Source organism: Pteropus medius, unplaced genomic scaffold, assembly GCF_902729225.1.
Source record: "Pteropus medius unplaced genomic scaffold, Ma_sr-lr_union100, whole genome shotgun sequence".
NCBI lineage: Eukaryota > Metazoa > Chordata > Mammalia > Chiroptera > Pteropodidae > Pteropus > Pteropus medius.
The window spans coordinates 2343993-2354726 of record NW_024344377.1 but is presented as its reverse complement, the minus strand read 5'-3'; positions in this window follow the sequence as shown (position 1 = coordinate 2354726).

Genomic DNA, 10734 nt, shown 5'->3' with positions numbered 1-10734 from the left:
ATCTAAAAAGATCATGCCTTGACTTCAAACACTTTATTTCTATTAACGTGGCTTAAAATCACGTCGCCTTTAATTCAGCCACAACGGTATTGATTCAAACTGAGTCAATAGAGACCCCAAACGAGATGTGGCTCTTGTCCTGTATTCATGGGTTTGGTTTTCTGAGCCTAAGAGTAGAATTTTATCTGTGTCTCCTAAGGCAACAGCCCCCAACCTTTTTGGCACCAGAGACTGGTGCTCCTATGAGAATCTAAAACCTGATGATCTGAGGTGGAGCTGAGGCGGTGATGCTAGCGTTGGGGAGCGGCTGCAGATACAGATGAAGCTTCACTTGCTTGCCCACCTCTCACCTCCTGCTGTGCGGCCCAGTTCCTAACTGGCCTCGGACCGATACTGGTCCATGGCCCAGGGGACTCCCATCCTAAGGCAAAAGGTGTTCAGCCCTCAGCAGCCCAGCACAAAACATATAATCTCCTGAGGGCAGGACCTTTCTATAGGGTTTACTACTGTATTGCCAGTGACGCACAATAGATGTCCAATGGATATTTGCTGAATGAACGAATGACTGTGTCCTATCACATTTTATTCTGTTAGATTTGCTCCATCATTTAAGTTGCTCTACATTCTTGAGATCTTGAACCCATCAAGGTTCATGTAGGATCCCTCCAAGCAGCCTACTTTCTGCACTGGAGGTCAGCAAACTACAGGCCACATCCAGCCCGGCACCTTCTTTTGTACAGCCCACGAGCTAAGAACGGCTTTCATATTTTTAGATGTTTGTGGCGGGAGAGGAGGGAACCCAAAGAAGACTATTTCATGCCAGATAAACATGATCTGAAATTCAAATTTTAACATCCCAAAATAAAGTCTCATTGGAACCAGCCGCACTCGTTTGTTTACATATTATCTATAGCTCTTCTGAACTACTACACGGTTGAGCAGTTGCAGCAGAGACCAGACGGCCTGAAAAACCTAAAGTATTTACTATACGGCCTTTTACAGAATAAGTCAGCGCAGCCCCGGTCTACGCGTGCCTTTAATGTCTTCCTCTTCACCAGGCAAGGCAAGGACTGAAGTTTGAGCTGCGTGCACAGTCCGGAGATTCTCTCTGGTGGGGTTCAGCCCGCCAACACCGATCCTCAGTGTTCCTCGACTCAGTATGGATTCTCAGACTGCACTCAGCTCCCACTTGTCCATCATGTCACTTAAAGCAGGGGTCGGTCCCCAATTCCCGAGCACCATGGACTGGTCCATGGCCTGTTAGGAACTGGGCTGCAACAGCAGGTGGTGAGTGGTGGGCAAGCGAGCGAAGCTTCACCTGTATCTGCAGCCGCTCCCCAGCGCTAGCATCACCGCCTCAGCTCACCTCAGATCATCAGGCGTTAGATTCTCATAGGAGCACCGGTCCCTGGGGCCAGAATGGTTGGGGACCACTGGTTAAAGACTCCGTAGGAGGCTGCTGAAACCTAAAGGTAGTGATAACGATGCCTTCGAGAATTTCCTGACATTTCAGACCTTGTTTCACTAACTCTTCCACGTAGGGAGTGGGGCCAGGAGACGTTCAGTCCTGGGCAGGCGAGGTACGTAAGTGAGAGCTTATGACCGTCGCATGCAAGAATGCACCTCAGTTCCAAAAGCCCATTCGACTGAACGACGTGAACCCCTGCTCTGTACCCAAACATGTGCCAGGCCTTGGAGAGCGGGCTCTGCACTGCGGAGCGCCCCCTGGTCTCCGCCCTCCACGTGGGCTCAACATGCTGCCTCCCTCACCTCCTGCTTGGTGCTTTCTCTCTACACACAAGCTGCCTCCTTGCTGGAGCCTTAACCTATTAAAAGAACTATTTCTGAAGCTAAATGACTTGACAAATTAACATCAACCTTTAATAACAAACCCCCTTCGGATTTCAAGGACAGGGGTGGGGAGGGGGTGGGAAACTCTCTCTACTAAACTACTGAGAGGAGATGAATTGATATTCTGAATCAATTATATTTTATTTCTCTCAAATAACATATCATTTGGTTTCCATAAAGTTCTGGCCATTGCCTTCTGGAAAAATTCACGGAGCCAACAAGGAAAAGGGAGGAAATGATTAAGAAGAATTTTCTCTCAACGCCACTAATTCGCTGAAACCCCTTCAAAGCTCTGAGCCGTGGCGCGTGAGCAGTGCAGGGCTCGATCCTGTCTGATTGCCCTGCTTTTTCATTCATTCTCCGGCAGCTGCAGCCTGCCAAGGAGAAGTCTAGTGTGGTGCCGGGCGCTGTGTGCAGGTGACCGTTCATTCCGGATGGCAAGGTCCAAAGGAGCAGGAAGCCGGAGAAGACATCCCATAGTACATGTTTGCACTGGAGATGGATTTGCCCAGGAATCAACAACAGAATGCTAAGGTGGCGCTTGCTGTCAAGTCTTGTTCAGACCACAGACCCAAAGGAGAAGGAAAGAGCCAGCGGAAATTATGCAAGCAGTGGTTAAGAGCTGCTAAGCACTGGCATCGACATGAGACCTGCCTCCCCCAGGAAGCCCTCCCGGATCCCTCCACATCTCACAGAGCCCCCTTCGGCAAACCTGCTGTAGCATTTACCTTGTACAATTATTTTCACCCTTAACAGCAGGCTGCTTTGACTTGTGAGCTATGTCTTGGTTCCTCCCTAGAGTGTTAGGTTGCTCGAGTTGCTCTAGATAAGGTTTTAGATTCCTGTGTCTCTCTCAGGATACCTGAACACACATGATACTTACATAATATTTACCAAAAGAATGAAAAATGGGAACATGGTCATTTTTTCCTTCAATAAATCTGAAGTAGGTGTTTTCTAAAGGTGAGGTGCCTTCCAAACGAGACTTAACTTCTGCCTTTCTTGCTTTTACCTGGCAGTTTTTAAAATGCCGTTGTCTTAAAATGGAGCTTCTCTTTCCGATGCCTGCATTCGTGACGACAGCTATAGGCCTCCTGGACCACGGAGATGTTCACATGGCAGAAGGAAGCACAGTGTCACTTCTAAGCGACAGAGCTCACTCCACCTATAAAGGATATCGGTGCCTAAACCTCAGCTCCTGCAAAGGGCGGAGATGAGTTCCTCAGCCACAATGCTACCCCTTCCTGTGGCCAGCGACCTCATTGGAGCAATAACACCTGCATTGCTGGATGCCAGGGGTCTTTCACTCAGATGAATATTTAAGAAACATTTTAATCTTCCTTTTTCTCAACATAAACAATCTCAAGACTAAAACCTGCACTACATGTGATTTTACAATATGACATTCCAGAAGCTCTTACGCAGCACTACGGATAGTAAAAAAAAATTATGACTATAGTCATATCATGTTCTATTTTATTGCATGTTACTGTATTTCTCTTACTTTGGGATGGTTAGGTACTGGAGCACGTATTTATTAAAGATGGTAAAAATTTTCCTGCTCTGATAGAATAGCTTATAGATCTCAGCAGGCGTGTTTTCTAGAAAAGTTGGATAAAATACAAAAGCGTCTGTCCAAAGGCATCAGGGAACTGCCAGGGCATCCAGGACTTGAGAAGTCCCATCCCAGGGAGAAGGGAATCTGCTGAGGTAAGCCAGAATTTCTCCACACCTCTTTTTTTTTTTTTTTTTTTTTTTTTTTTTTTGCTGAGAGGCAAAGAGGAAAGAGGCTGCTAAAAAGTAGAGAAGTCAGCAGAGTTACGGCAACCTCATAAGCTGGAGGGACAGATCTTGGAATTGTGTTTTTCCATTTTTTTACTGAGATGGAAGTTACATATGTATAAAGCGAGACTAATACTTGTACTTATCTCTGTGGATCAATGTGACAATTAAATGAATTAACCAGGAGAGAAGCAGGTCAGTGTCTGACCCATGAAAGTCTCTAAGAGTCAACTACTCTGTCACTACTAAATCTATATCAGGCCTAGGAACAATCAACTGGAACTATCTACCAACCAGGTGTATATCATCAGAATGATTACTGGTGCTCAGAATGATAAATGTAAAAAATTACAAGCATCTTATGTAATTTCTGAGTTGAGAATGAAATTCCATTCGGCAGAGTTTTAATGTCCCGTGAATTTTATTGGGCACAGACCCTGAATAGTTAGAACCTATATAGGGTGCATATGGTAATTCAGTTGACCAGATCTTTAATTTAGCAGAATACTGACTGCCAACCGCATTGGCCATTGGAGTTCATGGCAGAAAGAGAACCCTAGCATCTCCTCACTGTCTGGCACTGTGATGACATATGCGCCGTTCAAGAGTCACGACATAGATTATTTAAAGCGCTCTTATTAGGGAACAAAGGAAGTTCTAGATTACTAATGAAATTACTGGAAATATGTCACGTCATTCCCAGGACCACCATAGTATCACAAGCCAACCATGTTAAGTAATACTCTTAACTAAAAGGCTTCTTCTCAACGCAAGATTCACCTTTCAAAAATATCCTCAATATATGCCTTCTCTTGTAAAACATTATTACCAACAAATTTTGCATTTCTTTTTCAATGCTTCCTCTTTAAAACAAAAACAAAAACAAAAACATTTTCTTCTGTTTAAGCTACTCATCATCCTTCCCAGTACAGTTTACAGTAGTTCATTTTTGTAGTTAACACCTGCTGTATCTTTGACATGTTAAGTACCTGACCTCTTCTCGTTATGTCGAACTAACAAATGATTAAATCCTAGAAATGGCCAGTTTTTCAGAGATTAAGTTGAACCAGCTGAATTCAGTTGTTTTACACATCTGAGCCCACTCAGGTTTGGAAGGTAAATGTTTTTTCCTAATTCTGAGCTATTTTTATACATTATACAGGCAAGCAAAATCTCCTCCTCATTTATATTTTATAGTTGTAAATTGTTCCGTTTAATAAAGATATATAGCTATGTAAAAGTACGTGTTTTTGAGATATTTTCTGCGCATTAATGCAGTCTGTTTCTGTTCATTGCTATGTTACTGTTTTATTAAGTAGCTGGTCCAAAGTAACAGAAATGTGGGACCATTAACTAAAAGATTTAACTAAACTGACATGAAAAAAGAAACTACTGCTTTCGTTTCCATTATACAGATCAAGAAACTGAATCACTGAGGTTAAGACACAGAGCCAGAGAGAAGCAGAGTCAAGATCTGAACCCAGGCAGTCTGACCTCAGAGCTCACACTCTTAACCAACTCACAGGGCAAACGAACATAAACAAGTAATTACAGGTTGCATCGGGACTATAAAGAAAAATAAGTAGGGTGAATAGGGTTAAGATGTAATAGTTACTATTACTACGGCTGTCTGTGGGATCCCTGGATCGGCAACCTACTCCAGAAGAGGTGGTCAAGAAAGGCATCTGAGACCTGAACGATGGGACGGGTGACAAGCAAGAGAACATTCCAAGAACAGGGGCAGCATGTGTAAAGGCCCTGAGGTCAGTGTGACTCCAGCCTTAAAGAAGTGTCGTGGTACAAGATCTGATCGGCCAGGTCATGCATGTGACCTTTTTAAGGAGGAGGCTGCCTGTGTGTGTCCCTAGTGCCTGGCATGGTACCTGATACATAGTAAGTGCTCCGTAAAAGATGGATAAACCCTTAAGCTGAGCTACAATTAAACCTATGTAAAGGCTTGATCTTTTTTGGTGGGGGCTGAGGATGAGGCAAGAAGACCCGCTCTGTTTAAAACCAGACAGCCAGTTGGCTTCGATTAGCCCACACATCTGCAAGGAGCCATCCTCACGGGAACCAGGATCAACACTGACAGCCAGTCACATAGTCAACATCTGGTTTCCTTCCAGCTCAAAACAAGAACTTTCCATTGCCGCTGGTCACTAGAATCCTTCTAATCCCCAAAGGGCCTCAGCAAACCAGGCATGCTAATTGGATCAAGTCAGAAATCAAGGTTCCAATTAGAATGGGCCCCTCTTCTTCACGACAGCCACAAACAGGCGTGTCCAAGAGATGGATTTAACCTGAGGCCAAGAACCCAAAGGATAAGATTTCCCTATTTTACCAGAGCCAGTCTGGGGTCCAGTTGGATTTTCATTCAGATACATGTCGAGATTGCTACACTGAAGCCTCCCAGGCCTAACGATGTAATTCATGGCATGCACTTGCACCTGCCCCCACCCAAGGCAAAAACCAAATGTCCTGGGCCCTTCAAATATCTCTCCACTGACAGTGACCTTGAGCCAGCCTTTGGCCACGTCATACTCCACATCCTTGGCCTTGAACGCCTACGGCTCTCTTGCTCTTGAAGGTTCATTTTTGTGTCTGTCTTTTGGATTTGCTTTTTTTCCCCTGGGCTCCCTCAAAACGCCTGGAACATTCGGGTCTGGGCATCCAAGTGGCTTGTGGCCCCAGCATCTAGCATCATGTGACAGCCACACAGAACCACCAACCCTGACCACCACCTCACTCATCACCTCTCATCACCGTGTCACCTAACGTGTCAGCGGCGAGCTCGTGGTTTCGCAAACGGCTCCACGAGAGGAAATCAACACCTCCTTTTGGCGCCCTTTTCTCTCCTTGTTACCAGAACAGAGGGCGTGGGAAGTTTTGAGGCCGTTGTCCTGATTTATGAGACTCGTCTCTGAATCTGACCGCTAACTGCTGTAGTACTTACGTAGTAAAACCAAACTTAAACCAACGGTCATGGAGCGCATGGAAGAGCTTCACGCACGCCCTTCGCCGATGTTCCAGAGGGTTGTGGAAAGGGCTGGAGAGAGCCGAGGGCCACTCGCGGTGCTGGAGGTGTCCCTGGCTGATGTCAAGCCGGCTCAGGAGGGTAGGTAGCGTCCTGCTCACAGATTGTTTCGAACCAAAACAGACCTTGAAAGTGGCCCGGTCTCAGAAAAGCAGGTTCGGAATGGTTCACTTTCTGACCCACTCGATCCATTTAAATGATTCTGCTGCTATTATAATTTTTTATTTTCTGCTCATAGGTTCTCATTCAGCCCCTGCCTCCCTCCGATTGCCTCATATTTTGCTAACAGAGCTGAGCTGTTGAAAGATTTGCGGAGCAATATTTATATGTTATTTTAAACTAGTTCATCAGACAGAATCCTTTATCGTGCCTTTATTAGTCTCGGGAATTAGGTAAATTGGGCTCAGAAACAGTCTTCAGCACAAAAGGACATTTTTTAGACCATCTTTAAAGTTGCGGTTCTGACGCAGAGAATTTCTTGCTTTGATTAAGCGAGCGTAGGCTTGTTGGTTCGGCCATGGCCGCTCCTCCTCTCAAGAAAAGGCAAAGCAAGCACTGTGCGCTTCGCGGCATTCTTTATTGATTTCCATAATTGATGTCAGAGCATCGCATTTCATCGCTAGGCACTTTAACTCCCACCTTTTAAAATAAGGATCGTTGGCTCCTTTGTACAAAGAGACTGTTGGCCTCTTTACTGCAATGAAGGATCACTCCTGGTCCCCTAAAAACCCCTAATGACTTAATAGCATTTAAAACACAACCTACTGGGTCTTTAATTATATCAAGCTACTGTAGTAGTGAAATTAACTAAATTGCAACTCCTGCAGGAGTGACCTAGGTGGCAAGTGGGGTGGGTCTCAAACATCTGGCCAGCTTTCTCAGTAATTTATGATGGATGGAGGCTTATTAATAAAAAACGGCTGAATCGTGGGGGACTTGATTTTTATATTTATTTTGTGTCCTAGATGTACACCACCACCTGATCCTTTCTCGGCATGATTATTTAAGGGAGAGGTTTTTTTGTTTTTTTTTTCTTGGTAAACCTCACATTTGCACATACAATTCATTTGGACCCCTTTAACAATTTGCTTACATAGAGCTCTAACCAGCTAATAAGCCCCATGCTGGTGCAATTAGTAACCAATTCTAAGGCTTCTGTCTAAAAAATGTGAGAAGACTATTTTTAATTCAGGTTTCCCTCCCTGGTGTGTTTCTATAAATGACGGAAGCATAAAAAAAGAAACATTAAGTTCTTAAGAATATATTTAAAAGAAAAAAATTAGGTTGGGCACTTGAATATGAGAATATAATAATGAAGCACAGAAGCATTTCTATATCATAAGATCGTCTATGGGATGTAGTATAGCATAAACTGCTTGGAATATAACATATTTAATAAACATGAAATGTATGAATCAAAGAAATCATAAAATACAGAATTCTTTAGGTTGTTTGAATTTTTTTAAAAGATCCAAAGATTGTAAGTATAGTGATATTTGAGGTTTTTTTTTTTTCCTCCAAATCTTGTCAGACAGAAGGTAATTTTCATTTACTTAAATACCCAAAGGCTGAATCTCTCATGCGATGGCATTTCATTTAAAATACGTCTTAAACGATCACTCCCATAGGCATGTCTGTGCCTGATAACTTCATGTAACGAATGAAAAGAATGGAAAAGGAACACCGATGTCTGTCACAGGGAACCTCGAAGTGTCCCATGAGGCCCAGACATGTCACTGATCTTAGGATGACTGCAGGTAAACTCTTTCATGTGGCTGCACCTGAACCCGAGCAGCAGAAGCAAGTGCAAACTGGTTGAGTGTATTGCCATCCACATCACCACCCATATAAGGTCCAAATACTTCCCCTCCCGCCAACACGCCAACAGAAACTTTTAGTCTGGATCTTTGTATACAAAATAAAAAGAGCCATTAAAGTATTTCATTATACAGAGAATCTAAGTTTTTAAAAATTCTGTTTGTCCAAATTATTTGGCTATCATGAGAAAATTTAGGTAGACTTGTCAGGAAAATTATTTCAATACTCGATCCCCTTTGTGGTCCAATCGGTTTGCAAGGCCACAAAGAGCCAGGCGCATGCCGGACGCAGGAATGCCCACGGCTTGCTTGTCTTGCATTTATTTTCTCAAGTCCTTTAACAAGAGTAGCAGGTGTGAACATCTGTCTCCACGTACAGTCACAGACTTTATTTTCACTAGGAAGCGTTTGCCTCCCAAACACCGCTGGGTTGAATTCGCTCTTATTTATTTTCTGTCGGCCCATCACATGGCACCACAAGGAGACGGGGCATTTTCTGAGCTCGGGGACGTGAGGGAACCAGCGCACTTATTCTGATTACTTGACTGAGTGATACTGTCCAGGTCGGCTCCAGGCAACGGACCCGGAGGTAGAAGATGGCTTTGTCCGTAATAAAAGATGGCTGTGTTCCACTGCTTAAGACTGGGACGCAGCCACCACCCGCTCCCTCAGGATGAGAGGGTGATGCTCAGGTCGGTGGAGGGAATTGCTCTGTGAGTGTAATTTCCGCCAGAGAAAGCCCAGCAACATCATGCCTGAATCAGGGGTAAATTTTGCTAAATCCACATACAGGATTTATGACTGCTGAAATTGTGATTATGTCACAGAACTGAGGTGCAATCAACAAACAGACCCTCTCTGGCCATTCCAACACATGTAAGGGCCAACCCCGCACCTGACAGGGTGGCAGACACCTGTGCAGCAATGCTCAGACATCAATGTGAAGAATCACCTGGAAGGCTTGTTGAAAGGGCAGACACTCCAGGCCCAGAAATCAGCTCAGCTGGGCGAGGGGCTCCAGGTGGCTCTCAGCGAGGTGGTCCCCAGACCACACACTGATACAGACGAAGCTTCGGAGATGAAAGATGAATTTGCTTTTATTTGTTTATGTCTGTCTCCCTCCTTTAGACTGTAAGATCCTCTAGGCCAGGGGTCGGCAACTTTTTTCTGTAAAGGGCCAGATAGTAAATATTTTAGGCTTCGCGGGCCAAGAGGCCATATGCTCTGCCGTTGTAGCGTGACAGCAGCCTTAGACAATACAAACGGACGAGTGTGGCGACGTCCAGGGCCCGCACAGAACAGGCGGTGGGCTGGATCCAGCCAAGGGCCACAGTGTGCCACCCCCTGCTCCAGCGCAGAGCCCTAATCTTACCTCCCTTGGTACCTCACACCCGTGCTTGGCACGACTGAAAAGGCTTGAGTGAGCAAGCGCACAGTCATCGCTCTTGACTTGGGGATAGGTATTCTGACAGGGAAGACAATTGGCCAAAGAATGCATCCCTGCCATTGAGGGAAGTGGTATGAGATTCGTGTCCCGTGCTCTGTAGGAACATTGAGATGGAGCAAACATCAGAAACGGGGGCGCCAGATACACCCAATCAAAAAACAGGACATGAGGTTAGTTTTAAACTTCCGATAAACAGTGACTAAACTGTTTGTGACGCATGCTGGACAACTATTTGTTGTTCATCTGAAACTCAAATTTAACAGGGCATCCTACCTTTTATCCGACAGGGAACCCGGGAAAATTCAAGAATGGAGAGGAACGGCTGTTGCCAGTGGTTCCTGGTTAAAAGCACAATCATTCTCTCTTGGGGTCTGCTAACAGGTTAGTCTCTCTGGGCTGAGCCACGTGGATCGGATTTTCCTCATTATGAATTTACCGATTAAAATACACATTCTCACACATACGCTCACATCCGCACAGGCACACACTCATATAGGCTCTCACACTCATAAACACTAACTTAAGGGGCAGTCTGCCATTCTGCCCGACTTCTGGGCTGCAGTGGTCAAGGAGAACTTTCTGCTTTGGAAACCCAAAGCAGACAGGGAACCCCAGCACTGATGGGTTAACCATAGGAAGAGAACCGAAGAGATGGAGACAGACAAGACAGATTGTTTGCAAAGAAAGTGACGATTTTGTCCTGGACCCTAACCGAGGAGAAGGGATGGGGTGAAGGGGAAGAGACCAAAGAAAGCTAAACGAGGGTGTTGGCTTTAGCAATCAAGCAGCCACTGGTGACTGTC